Here is a 14,349-nt window from a genome sequence, read left to right as displayed (position 1 = left end):
AGTATTCTATGACTGGGATATATTACAGTTTACTTAACCATTCACCTGTTGAAAGACATCTGCCTTCCTGTGAGTAACTTGAACATTTTCAAAGTTTCATTATGGTTTATTTATGGTGTTTTTGATTGTATCATTTTGTAATAGTTTTCTTAGTCATTTCTCTGAACATTATAATATATGTATGTGATTATCATAGTCTACTAGGTAACAACATTTTACAGTTTTGAGTAATGTGTGGAAATCTTATTTCCATTTTTCTCCCATTACCTTAATCATTTTTAAATATTACTGTCTTTAGTATTAGAAAGTATTATAATTTTTAATCATCAAATATGACATAAATTTCAAGAGGGTAGTTTATTATATATCCTCATATTTCTGCTCTTTCTGTTCTTCTTTCTTCCTTCCTAATGCTCTAAGTTTTCTTCTTTATCATTTCCTTTCTGTTTGAAGAACCTCCTCTAGCCATTCTTTAAAGTTTGGTCTGCTAGTTACAAATTCTTTAATTTTCCTTTATCTGAGAAAGCTTTTATTTTCCCTTCTTCTCTGATGTATACTATGGCTGAGTGTAGAATTAATGGTTGACAATACTCATCTTTCAGCACTTGAAAAATGTGATACTTCCTTCTTGTCTCAATGCCTTTCAATGAGGAAATGTGCAGTCACTCAAATTAGTGTTTCCCTATATGTAATGTATCAGTTCTCTCTTCTTTTGTGATCTTTTCTTTGTCTTCAGGTTTCAGAAATTTAATCATGGTGTGTTTTAGTGTAGCTTTGTTTAGATTTATCCTGTTTGGATTTCCTCAGCTCCTTGACCTTATGTCTTCTGACAAATTTTTCCTGAAACTGGGAAGTTTTCAGTCTTCATTTCTTTGAATATTCTTTTAACCCTTCTTTTTGGATTTTTAGTTACTGTGCCACAGGTTCCTGAGGTTCTGTTCATCATATATATACACATACATGTATATATATAGGTTGTTTCCACATCTTAGCTATTATAAATATATTGCAATGAACATGAGGGTGCATATATCTTTTTGAGTTAGTGTTTTTGTTTTCTTTGGATAAATACCCAGAAGCGGCATATTTTTTTGAAGTCTTCCAACAGCTTATTAGAAAGCAGGTAGCCATTTAAAAAAAATTCCGACCATTAAGATTTTCAAGCACTGGTATAAGCTGATCAAAAAAATAAATAAAAGGGGGGTGCCTGGGTGGCTCAGTCAGTTAAGTGGCAGACTTGATTTTGGCTCAGGTTGTGATCTCAGGGTCATGATATCAAGCCCCACATAGGGCTCCATGCTTGGCATGGAGTCTGCTCGTCCATCTCCTTCTGCTCCTCCCCTCGCTCTCTCTCTTCCTCTCTCTCAAATGAATAAATAAAGTCTTTAAAAAAATAAGTTTAAGGGGAGGGTATGTGTTCTGGTAAGCGCTGTGAATTGTGCAAGACTGTTGAATCTCAGATCTGTACCTCTGAAACAAATAATGCAATATATGTTAAGAAAGAAAAAAAGAAGAAGAATGTAGCAGGAGGGGAAGAATGAAGGGGGGGAAATTGGAGGGGGAGAAGAACCATGAGAGACAATGGACTCTGAAAAACAAACTGAGGGTTCTAGAGGGGAGGGGGTTGGGAGGATGGGTTAACCTGGTGATGGGTATTGAGGAGGGCACGTTCTGCATGGAGCACTGGGTGTTATGCACAAACAATGAATCATGGAACACTATATCTAAAACTAATGATGTAATGTATGGGGATTAACATAACAATAAAAAAATAAAAAAAAATAAGTTTAAAAAATACAAATTCAGTACTGTAGTAACATTTTTTTCATCCATTTGCCATAGTGGTTGTGTAAATACAAATTTGGTTTAAATGTACATACTCTCAAGCAACAATGCACAGCCTTTCTTCATCCTCTATGCTAAGATATAAAAAAGTTTAAGGGTCAGACAATACCAAATGTATAGGCTTCAAAAGCCATCCGAGTTAGGGTATTCCCTAATTTTAGCTAAGATACATCTGAAATACAGACAAGTGATCACTATGTACAATAATGTGAAGTGAATTTTTTGAAATATATAACTTCTTTGGAATAATCCTGAAGGATATAGAACAACAGGTTACCAGTTTAAGATATCAACCAATTTAGTTTAGCCACTTTGAGTCCATGTTCTAGAATCTAAAATTTAGTTATGTTTCCCTAATCCAAAAGCTTGCTATCTCTGAAAATGTTTTAAAATTTCAAATCCTTATATCTCCTATTTAATTTCCCTTAGTTTATTGCATTGATCAGTTCCTCTAGTTTGATGTGCCATTAAAAAACAATGAATGCAGTCATCCTTTTTGCTGTTGTTCTTACTTAAAGAGAATTCTCACTTCTTTCACTGGGTATGCTTATTATTATTGTTGTTGTTGTTATTTTGCAGGTACTTTCTAGTTCTTATTTGCAATGAGTTATTTAAAAAATGAATGGTATTGAATTTTATTCACATTTTACTGCATTTCTTCTTTCCTATTATTGAGATAAACATATCCTTTTTACATCTGTTGATACATTTGATTGCATGACTAGACTTCAAGAAAAAATCATAGCTAGCTAAGTTGTTGATAGTAGGGGTGGTAGTGGTGGCATGTGTGTGTTTTGATCTGGGTCTTTAATGTACTGTATGGATTTCCTGTCATTTTCTATTTTCTATTAGTTATTGTTTGTTCTCTTTCATATTATCTTCTTTTTGTGCCTTTTATTTTTTGCTGAACTTTTATCTTTTATTAAAGATTTATTAGATTTATTATTTTATTAAGTTGAACTTTTCTTGATAATTTGTATAAATTATTTGACCCTAACATTGTTTTTCTCCATTGAGGATTTTCTTTTCCTTCTACCAATTCTTGTGAGCATTATCAACCAAGGTTCGTCATAATTCAATTTTAGGACCTGAGCTTATGGGGGCCACCCAGCTAACTCAAAGCTGAACTGTGATACGTATGAAGCCAGCGAGCTTCCAGTTATTTTTTAATCCTTGCGATGCAGGCTTGCACTTTTAAATTAATCTTTAAAGTTCTTTTTAACATAATGAAAAAAAATTTCCTTTAGAGAAATGAAGCTCATCATTTATATTCATTTCTTTTTCTTTTTCTCTTTTTCTACCTATTTAACATATAACACTTCCCTTTTTCTTATACAATATACATTTGATTTCAAGTAAAAAGAGAAAACTCATATTTAAAATGCATTGATTGTAAATAGTTTGGAAATGTCAATATGCAATTAATTGGAAAGAACATACACATCCTTCACAGTGTCAAGTTAATATGGATAGGGACAAAACCCTACTCAAATTGAGTATACTCAATAGTATACTCAAATTTAGCAGCTTAAACACTTTTCATAGTAATATATGTCGTAAAATTTTCCCTATTGACAGATTTCATTATGGTGAAACTTCTTAAAGTACTCATATCTAGTAAAAGTTACTTAAAAACTATATTTTGTTAAACTTTTGTATCCACACACAGAGCCCCTTGTATCTTCCATGATATTTTTATAAAGTTCTGTTATTTTTTTATTTAACACAAAGTTTTGTGATAATTGTCATCACGTGTTAATGTTAATAATTAAATTACATGTACTACCCTCTGTACTGACTTATTTGCTCACCATTGCTGTTGCACACAAAACTTTCTCCTGGAGCCATTTCTCTTACTGAGGTTAATCCTTTTCAGGAAGGGCTTTTAGATGATAAACTCTCTTTAAAATTATTTGTCTGACATTGTCTTTAAGAACCCTGTTGTTATGTTATGAGAAAGCCAAGTACACACAGAAACAGCAAGTTGGCACCCCAGGCAACAACCTCAGCTAGGCCTGGATTTAGAGTCATTCCAGACCTGGCATCAAATAAGACAATGAGGAAGCTTCTAACCCAAAGCCAGGTGAGAACCAAGTCACTGAGGAGCAGACACAAGCCATGTGTACTTTGCCCCATCTGAAATCCTGACCCACAAATCTGTGAGCATAATAACATGACTGGTTTTCATGCTACTGATATTGATGTCGCTTATTATACGATAGATAGCAGGAACAGTAATGCTGTTACATTTGTATTCCTCTAATGATCTTGATGAGATTTAAGAGAAATGGAATGAATTATCCTTTAATTACATTTGGCTGTTGAACAGTGCTTTTGAAAGTTTTGTAGCTTGGAGATTGCACCACTCAAACTGGATATTAATGTAGTGAACTTGATTTTTAGCTCAGTTCAGCTAGCATTTGTTTAGTGATAAGCATGTAAAAAGCATTCTCCAAGCACTCTAATCTTGATATTATCATCTATTTAAAGGGCAAGGCTCTAGCCAAGCAATGTTATTCAAATAATGGTCCTTAAAAGGCCACCTTTGAGCTTGAAAAATTTTAATTTCTAGAAAAAAATGCTTTATGAACACACAGATGTCCTTTTGATGCAAACTCATTTTCAAAGCCTGTGACAAATTATTGATGGAAGAATAATGCTAAATATATCTCAGAAATCTTTAACAACTTTGATCCTCCTCATTATGCATAGAAGTGTAATTTGTGAAAATTTAAGTGACTATGAAAAAGCACCTTGTATTTTCATCTGAATGCTAAACTTTTATTAAAATATATTTGCGATATTAACAGTATTTTCCCATAGCTCTTTGATTTTATCGGCACATATTTTATTTCCCCACGGCTTGCTGTTTATACTTCCTAGCAATTGGTCTTCTGTTACTCATTGAAATTCCAGAGGTGAACTTCCAGAGAACTTCCTTCATTGCCTTCTATAAGAAGGTTGTCATCCATGTCTAATGGAATTCTGATTGAGGAAGTTTGTCCTGATCATAAGCCTAAATTGAACTTTATTCTTCCAGAAACTCAGAGGGCACTTGGCATGTCACGGTAAATTCTGAAAGTCCTGTTAAGCCCAAGGGCCTCATAAATAAAATTTTCCAATAGTATACTCAAAGAATAAATGGTATATTACTACATTTTAATATATCCCAACAGACACATCAAGAACTAAATATGAAATCACTTTATTCTGCCTGAGAACATCAAGATGAATCAGGAACCAGTCTTATATGACCTTGGAAACTGTTAAAAAAAGTTCTTTCCTCAAATGAAAACATATTTCTTATCTGTATGGTAAAGCCAAATTTTCTATGGAATATAAGCTGCTTTCAAATGAGACTTAGAGAAATACAAAACTCCTTCATTAAGTAAATTTAGTTATTTCCTCCAAAGTTTGTGTAAAGCAAGTTATAACAACTCTTTGAAAGCAAGGTTCATGACATTACTTCAATGTAGCTCAAAATCTTCCCCTCATATGACACATAGTAAACATCAAATAATTTTTACCTTGAAATGAATTGAATTTCACATAGAACTAAATCCTGAAATCCACACATATCTCAATAGAATAACAATATTAATTAATAGTGGAGCCAAGATACTGCCCCAAATATACATGAATAAATCCCTCTTTTACAAGAACTTATCAAACTATAAGCATCTGACTGAACACCCATCAGTTTACATAGAAGAATCTACCTACACTGCAGTAGAAATTTGGAAGATCCCTAAAATTACACTGTTAATACAACTAGTTTGGGAGAAGAAGAGAGACAGTCTTTTGGTTCGTAGAGATCAGTGCAAAAACCAGTCTGACATATCGCTCAGCATTCGAAATCATGAGAGTGGCACTAACAGTTTCTGAGAATGGGACTAATAAGATGAAGACACAGGGTCACCTATGCATTCATTCATTCACAAATATTTCTTTAAAAAACATTTTATTTATTTATTTTAGAGAGGGGTGGGGGAGGAGCAGAGGGAGAGGAACAAGCAGACTCTGAGCTGAGTGGGGACCCCAATGCGGGACTTGATCTCATGACTCTGAGATCATGACCTGAGCTGAAATCAAAAGTTGGTTGCTTAACCAACTGAGCCACCCAGGCGTCCCCATTCATAAATATATCTTGACCACTTACTATATATCTATGTTGTACTGGCATAGGATGAGTAACATTGGAAGTATGGCTTTTCCCTCACAGGCTTGAAATCATAATTGTGATCTGGTGGGGCAACAGATACCCTACAAACAAAAAAGCAAATAAATACAATAGTGAGGTGATTAAGACCTAAGTTTCGGTAAGGGCACAAGGAAAACCTCTGTGATAAAGGCTAAGAAGTAGCTGGTCATGGAGAGTGCCATGAAGAGGGAACAGCATGTGCAAAGTGCTTTGAAAGGTAAGAATATCTTTTGAAAGATTTAAAGATTTGGAAAACGATTTCACAGTACCATAATAGAGTTTAGATTAGAATATAGTCTATTTTTTTTTACCACTGAAAGTTTTGATTATTATGCTTTAGACAATCTCTTCTCACATTATTCCCACCACATGGCATCATCAAATGCCAGTGAGCTGGGAGCCAGAAGACCCTATTTGTTCTTTTGTCTTATGTGAGTTGGTTTTTATGGAGTACAGTCAATACTGTGGAAATAAATAGACCTGAAGAATTTATTCTGCATAACTTATTTGGTGGGGGTTTTCAAATTACAATACGTAGTATATCTACATCCATATATATTAATATGTTTAAAATTCTTGATATTAAGTATATTTTGAGATACTCTTGAATAGTTTGAGAGTCTCTCAAGCAATAACAAAGAAATGAACATGTCTATATTAAAGGGAGTTCAGAAGTAAATTGTCTGCAACAAAAAATAATGATACTAAATTAATGATACAAAACAAAGGAAAATTATGAAAAAAATGAACTGAAATAGCAGGAATGAATTAGACAAAGATACGTTGGTATTTCAAACAAAATCTTAAAAGCCAAGTCTGGTTTACATTTCTGTGGTTTTCATTAGTATTTTTATTAACATTCAGTGTAGAGGGAATCTTTTAATGCCTTATAATTTCTTTTTTTTAATCAATGGAAGTTTTAAAAAGATTTTATTTATTTGTCAGAGAGAGAGAGAAAGAGCACAAGCAGGTGGGAGTGGCAGGCAGAGGGAGCAAGAGCCCAATGCAGGACTTGACCCCAGGACCCCGGGGTCATGACCTGAGCCGAAGGCAGACACTTAACCGACTGAGCCACCCAGGTGTCCCTGCCTTATAATTTCTTAGAGTTATTTCTGTTGGGGAAATAGAAGCAGTGTGTGTGTGTGTTAGTGTGTGATCTCAGACAGTTGGTTATGTTCTCAGGTGGTACAGATGACAAAGATCATCAGGATTTGTGCAGTTTCAAATCAATTTCAGAAATTTTGGAGAGGGAGAAAAATAGAAATGAAAATTGCACTGTGAAAATTAGGGTTCAATATTAGAATTTAATAACATAATTTAGTGTAACAATATGTAACAAATTCAGTCATAAAATACTCTAAACAAGAAAGATTATTTTGAAAACTCCATATTAGATCAAGTAAAAAGAATTTTTTAAAGTAAAGGTCAAATGGAAACATCAACATGAACTCATGACCTTTACAACACAAAAAGATTTCTCACTTCATTAATAAAGTAATTTAAGTATTCCTTCCTCTAAGGTCACTTGCCTAACATCAGGATTTATGCTTCACTAGTGCCTAGATTGGGATCTCTAACACTCTTTTGACAGCCACTTGGAGAATAATTGGTCCCCTGTCTTGGCACATGAAAAATAAAGATCATGCTGGAACATTTTTGTTTTCAGAAACAGGGAAACTCTCAGTAATTTCTGGGTTAGAGTTAAAATGGACAATTTGGTCAACCTGAAAAAAGGGCTTTTAGTGGACAAATTTTGACCATTAGAGCATCAAGAGAAAACAATGATTATTGCCAATTGAAACATTACCAGTACATGAAATAAGCTATATTGTTAAAACAAAAATGCAAATTTTCAAAATATGAACTAAAAGTTATTTTGCCCACATGAGTTTCCAATATTGTCTCCCAAAGTCCATAAAAAGACCCATACAAGTTCTGAGTTTAAGAGTGGAGTTCTGGTTAACCATCTAAATAAAAAAGATATAAAAATGGATTTGTAATACAGCAGAAGAAGAGTTTAGATAGACATGTGCAGGGGGCTGTGTAGTATATCTTGCTTTGTTGTGTTTTTGCTACTAAAACTCTGGTAGCTCAGCTTGGCTCTTATTCGTGGACAACTGTATAACATGTGTTTTCATTGCTTGGTTAGTGCTATATGGGAAGTCCTAAGTCACAGATGGAGTTGTCTGTGATAAGATAAAAGAAAGAGGAGAAGGAAAGAAAGAAAGAGAGGAAGGAAGGAAGGTAGGTAGGAAGGAGAAAAGAAAAAAGACATGACAAGACAAGACAAGACCCAGGTTGAGATCAATTTTGGGAAACTGAATACAAGCCATACTGCTTGACTCAATCCTGCCAATTCCTATATGGATCTGAGGCAAGGTAGGCTTTGATAGAGAAGTACTGGCTCAGGCTGTGTGGACACAAATTCAAGTGTCTTTTAATTGTAATGGGGTATGGAATTGGATTAATAGGGAGTTAACTCATAAGGACAGAGAACTATCCATGAAATAGATACTATCATGATCACTTGGGCAGGAGAGCTTTGGAGGGGGGAGAAAGTATAGCAATTTGATTTGAAAAATGCATTGTGAAAGAACCCAGTAATTTGGGGGTTTCCTAAAATATGATAATTCCTTGATAATACATTACATTAAAGAATTACTAGAATGTTATATTGACAAGTAGGCCTAGGTGGAGGTGGGGCAAGATGCTACTTAGTTTGGAGGGCAATTAATTAGGGAGGTGTATCTCTAATTAGATTTTCTCTAGGCTAGAGACAAATTCTTCCTTTATATCATCTATCAAGTGGAATGTTGACCCTAAAGAATAGATTTCAGGTGATTCCAAAAAGGGATCAATACTCCTGAAAAATACATTATGAAAGCCCCTTGGTCTGAAGAGATGTATAAAGTATGCTGCTTTGTCCTGTAATGCTTTGAATATGAACTGTGTTTTAAAGGAAGGAATGGGTAACAGGTCTATTGAAAACATCATTCTGCTGATAGCATAGCTATATTTATGCAAGTCACGAAATATGCAAGTCACAAACTATGAGTAATATTTGCAACATTAAATTCAAAGAATTAATGTCCAAAATGAATGAAGACTTCTCTAAATCAACAAGTAAACCACAGCCACTCCAAAAGAAAAAGGAGAAGATAAAAAATATGTTTGTGGAAAAAACACAAACTCTTGATAAAACATGAAAGATAATCAGGGAAATGCCAATTCAAATGATATTTTTTTATAATGTTAGGAAAAATAAGAGCTTGTTAGTACCTATTGATTGTTATGGTGAGAGAAAGTAAATTGGTAGGAATTTGTGTAGCTTTATTCAGGGTCAATGGGTGGTATTACAATTGAAATGCCCCTATTTTTCAACCCAACATTTAACTTTAATATACTGACGTCAAAGAAATGCATGGGAACCTACAGAAGCAGGCCCAAAGATGTTCATTGCTAAAAGGAATATAAAGTTTTAATATGTAGTCTCACCCTTGTGAGTTTATTTGGCTGGGGAGTTAAGACATGTATCTAAGAAAGTTGTAAAACCGGCATACTTAAATGTTCTAATTCAAACAATGTGTAAATGTTTAGAAGGAAAAAGATAGATATGATCTGTGTTTCTCAAGAAAGATTTTATGGAGAAGGTAAACTTCTGGTTGATAAAATTGTGTCTCTATTACTAAGAAGTGAGCATTTATTAAGTAGAACACAAGTTCTATGAAGGCAGTTTTTTGTTTGTTTTATTTATTGCTGTTCCCCAACACCCACAACAGTGACAAGCATAGAGGGTCCAATGAGTACATGTTCGTTAAAGAAATTAAATTATATAAAACCAGGTAAAATAATGGAAACTCCTGAATAAGAAATTTCTAGATGGAAAGCTGAATAGAAGGACAATAGGAAGTGTGAAGAAAATAGCCTCATTAGTCCCATTATAATATAGGCAGGCAAGGGTAATAATATCAGCTGAATAATAACAGTATATCATTTTGTTTTATTTTCCGTGAAATATGCCCCTAAAATTATTTAAAATGACAGAGAATTTTGTCATTCCAAAAACAAAGTAAACTCAAAATAATCCTCATGAGATCCCTTAAGGTATTATGTCTATGCATTAAAATAATGTTTATCCCTCCACGTTCTAAATTAAATTGTCTGCTCTTTTCATAAATAGCACCATCAAAGCTGTCAGTTTACTGAATGAAACACATAATCATTCTGATTATATAAAAAAATCAAACTTTGCTGGAAAATTTAAGTCTATTTTTGCTCTATCAAAAGGTGGTTCAGATTTCTTCCCTGTGTTTGTAAAAGTACAGATTAAAGATGTTTTAGTGTGTGCTAAATAGAAAGAGAATTATTGAATTCAAATACTGAAGTCCTTATAAATTGTTCACTCCTACCCATTTTTATTTATCTTATAAATGGGGAAGCTGAGGTCTAGAAAGGATGATTCTCATAGACTTTAAATGAACCAGGGCTTGTCTATGAACTAGTTCTGAACATTAACTCTTGGACCTTGCAGAAGTTTATAACTTCTCTGGGCCTCAGTTTTCCCATCAGTAATTAACTTTCCCTCAGTAATGTTAACTACTATTGTTGGTAGCAGTGATGCTCAAGGTGACACACTTTACATTGAGTGACTGGTACAGTTGGAGGTTGAGCTTGAGTTAACAACTCAGCAACATTTAGTCCACTCATTTCTTCAATGATTAATGGTAATAACAAAATATTTGTAAATGGAATAAATGCTTATTGTCCCAGGATAAATATTCATAATGCCTCCTATTAGTTTCAAAGATTCCAGATTAAATAATAAACTGTAGAGTCATCCTAAGCTTAAAGCAAATATATGCTCTCTGACACACAAGGTTTTTATTTTATTTTTTTTAAATTTCTAATCAGAAGCATGTCACAAGGAAGAAGGTACATTAATACAGCCTTGGGATGAGATATCAAATTTTATCTACTATGTTAGCCCACTTTCAAGGCCAAATCTCCATTGAATGGATAAAGTCTAAGAAAAAGTAACAAGTCATCTACAACAAACCATGGGAAATTTATTAATGACAGAACATCCTGAACCATCAAAGCTTAAGTGATATTCTTGAATAAAAAGAACTTTTTAAAATCAGATGGTTCATTGCTGTGTAGGTACCATGAGCTCAAATGTCAGCTGAACAAGGATTTTTATTTCCTCTTAAAATGGGAGTTTACTGGTTGCATATTAATATTTGCTGAAAGCTATAGAAATTGCCTGAACATACCTTAGGAATATAAATTTTTAAATGAGGTGTTGTCAAACCAAGATAACCTGTCATTATCAAGTTGGCTTTCTTAAGTACTTTGTTGCTTCTATAAGTCAGTGGTCAGGGAGATAAGACCTTTTTTTTTTTCCCCGAGAGATTAGAGCCCTGTGTCCTACTGCCAGGTGCAAATTCATAACTTTGAGCAAGTTTCAGTTGTCTTCTGCATGTGGAAAAGTGAATACATATTTGTGGAAGTGCTTTGGAGGGATGTTGTGCTAATAATTATTCTGTTAGCAGTCTAGATTTTTTAAATCATCTAAAGAAAACTTTCACCTTTATCCTTCAAAAAAACATTTTTCAAAAGCAACTTTGTCCTGTTAGATTTTTCTTCTTCATTCTCAAGTTCATACTCTGATACGTGGGCTAATGAATAATGATATACACAAAAGTCAAAAGAAAAATGAAGACAAGCAGAAGCTTTAAATTTTCTACAAATTAGATCCCTGTGAAATTAGGTGGTAATAAAATAAACAGTAGAATGACATATTTTATATCCAGAAAAAAATCAAGAGAAATAGTTCAGAAAATAGATTGGTGATCTTTTTCTTTCTTTTTCAACAGGAAAGGAAATTTCAGTGTTATATAGTTAATAATAATAATAATAATTACAATAACAGTAATATCCCAGGCTAGATGCTGGAACAACATTGCATTACTGCAGAAGTCTTCATAGTCAATAGTCATTTCTTACAAAATCTTAAGCAGTATGTCAGCATTCAGAATTTAATTTTCTAGCAGAGGCTGAAGCTCACAGGCACAGAGCAATAAAAGTGGAGACTAATAATATAACTCTTAGTCCTATGCAGGGCTCATTGAATATCCACAGTGAAGGTATTTCTTCACTCTCTTCTCAGAACTGGCTACAATAAGCCTATTTTGTTGCACACAAGGATTGTGCAGCTACATTTCCAACCTCTTTGCAAAATGCCAAAGCTCTCTATGTCTGGAGGTTTCCTAGTCCCCTTCATTCATTTAAGATTCTATGCCTCTCAGCAGAGTTGTCAGAAGAAGTTAGTGTTTTGTTTTTTTTTTAAAGACTACACAGAAATGAAAAAGCAAGAAGCCAAGACAATCAAGTTACCATCAGTTTTTATGCAACCACATGAGGTAGTGTTATTGCTAAGGATCTTAGAATATGTTGACTAGAAAAAGAGAGAGAAAAGCATTAGATTCTGCTGAATCATTAAAAAAGGAGGGATTACCCTGTTCTTCCAGCTAAGGGATTCATCTACACATATTCTATAACTAAAACTTGTTTTGCAATGACAGATTTTTAATGTAGTATAATTAAATAATGCACATTCTTTAAATAATGATTGAAATAAGTATGTATGCATAACCTGGGAATTCTCTTAATAAATCCTATGTGGTATGTGTCAACTGAACATTGTAGTTGCAAATCTTTTGTGTTGCTCTCTTCTTCTTCTTTTTTTTTTTTTTTAAAGATTTTATTTATTTATTTGAGAGAGAGAGAATGAGAGAGAGCGAGCACATGAGAGGGGGGAGGGTCAGAGGGAGAAGCAGACTCCCTGCCGAGCAGGGAGCCCGATGTTGGACTCGATCCAGGGACTCCAGGATCATGACCTGAGCCGAAGGCAGTCGCTTAACCAACTGAGCCACCCAGGCGCCCTGTTGCTCTCTTCTTTAATTGTCACTCCCATCTTTGGAAGCTCTGTTCTTTTTCATAAATCTTCTCATTTCTCTCTGGTTGGAATCATTTACTAATCAGAGGAAGTATTGGCCAGTCCCAACTCACATTTAAGAGATGCCCTTGAAGTGTCAAAGAGGGTTGATGAGAGAATTTCAGCCAACTCTCTTGAGGAGAACAAGCATCCTGCAAGCCTTTTCTTTTTGAAGTCTTCTCTGTTTTCCCCACCTTCCCCACCTTCCTTTAGGTGATTGTTCTTGAAGTCTTCCAGGACATAGTCCAGTCATAGTACTTCTTGTGTAATATTGTAATTGTTTTATTCATCCCTCTTCCTATTAGATTTATGGCCCACGAGGGTAAAGACTGTATATTTTCTTCATTAGACTATTTGAAATCCTGGTACCTATTTGTATGAAACACATAGCCGAGCTCTACAAATATTTGTTGAGGGATAAAAATATTGATGAATCAGTTAACTAATAAGCTATTGGAGATGGAACCTCTGGTACTTTTTTTCTCTCCTGAATAATTAGGGACCAGCTGAAACTATTATTAGATAATTTTGTTTGCTCCTTGACATCTCAAGGTATAACATTCTACTGTACATTGATAAGAAAAACTATTTATTGAGTGCCTATCAGGTATCAGGCACCATTTTAGATACTGGGGAAAGAATGGTCAACAAAAATTCCCTAATGTCAGGGGCCTATGAAATGATAGGGAAAAAAGAAAATCAGGATATAGCATAAGGGATGGCAGAATATGCTATTTTGGATTGTGAGTGGAGAGGAGGTGTCTCAGAAAAGATAACCACTAAGTAGAGCCTGATATGGAGTAGATTATGTGGTTATCTCAGGAAAGAAAGTTTTTAGCTATTACTCAGAGGATAAAATGGGGAATTGTAGAGTTTTAACTGAAGGATATTATAATATGACTTTCAGTTAAATGCTGTGGAGAATAGATGGGAGTGGGGCAAGAGGGGGATCAGGAAGACCTATAGAAGGCTATTACAGTCCTTCAGAAGAGATCTGATGGTGGCTGGAGGAAGGTGGCAGTGGTGAAGGTAGCAAAATGTTGTCAGAGTTAAAACATATTTTGAGAATAGAAACCGACAGAATGGACTGGATATGCAGTGTGAAAAAAACTGAAGAGTCAGTAATGCCTCTAGTCCCCACCCATGCCAAGCAATTGGGTGAATTTTATCACAGTTTTATTGTGATGAACAGTGCTGAGGAGATAGGAGTTTGGTTACTTTCTGCTTAAGTTCGAGGTGCAGATTAGACATCATAGTAAAGATGTTGAGTAGGAAGTTGATTATGAGGCTTGAGTTAAAAATTTAA

This window comes from Halichoerus grypus, chromosome 9 (genome assembly GCF_964656455.1).
Source record: "Halichoerus grypus chromosome 9, mHalGry1.hap1.1, whole genome shotgun sequence".
Classification (NCBI taxonomy): domain Eukaryota; kingdom Metazoa; phylum Chordata; class Mammalia; order Carnivora; family Phocidae; genus Halichoerus; species Halichoerus grypus.
The sequence above is the reverse complement of the archived record's forward strand: the minus strand, read 5'-3'. Positions refer to the sequence as shown.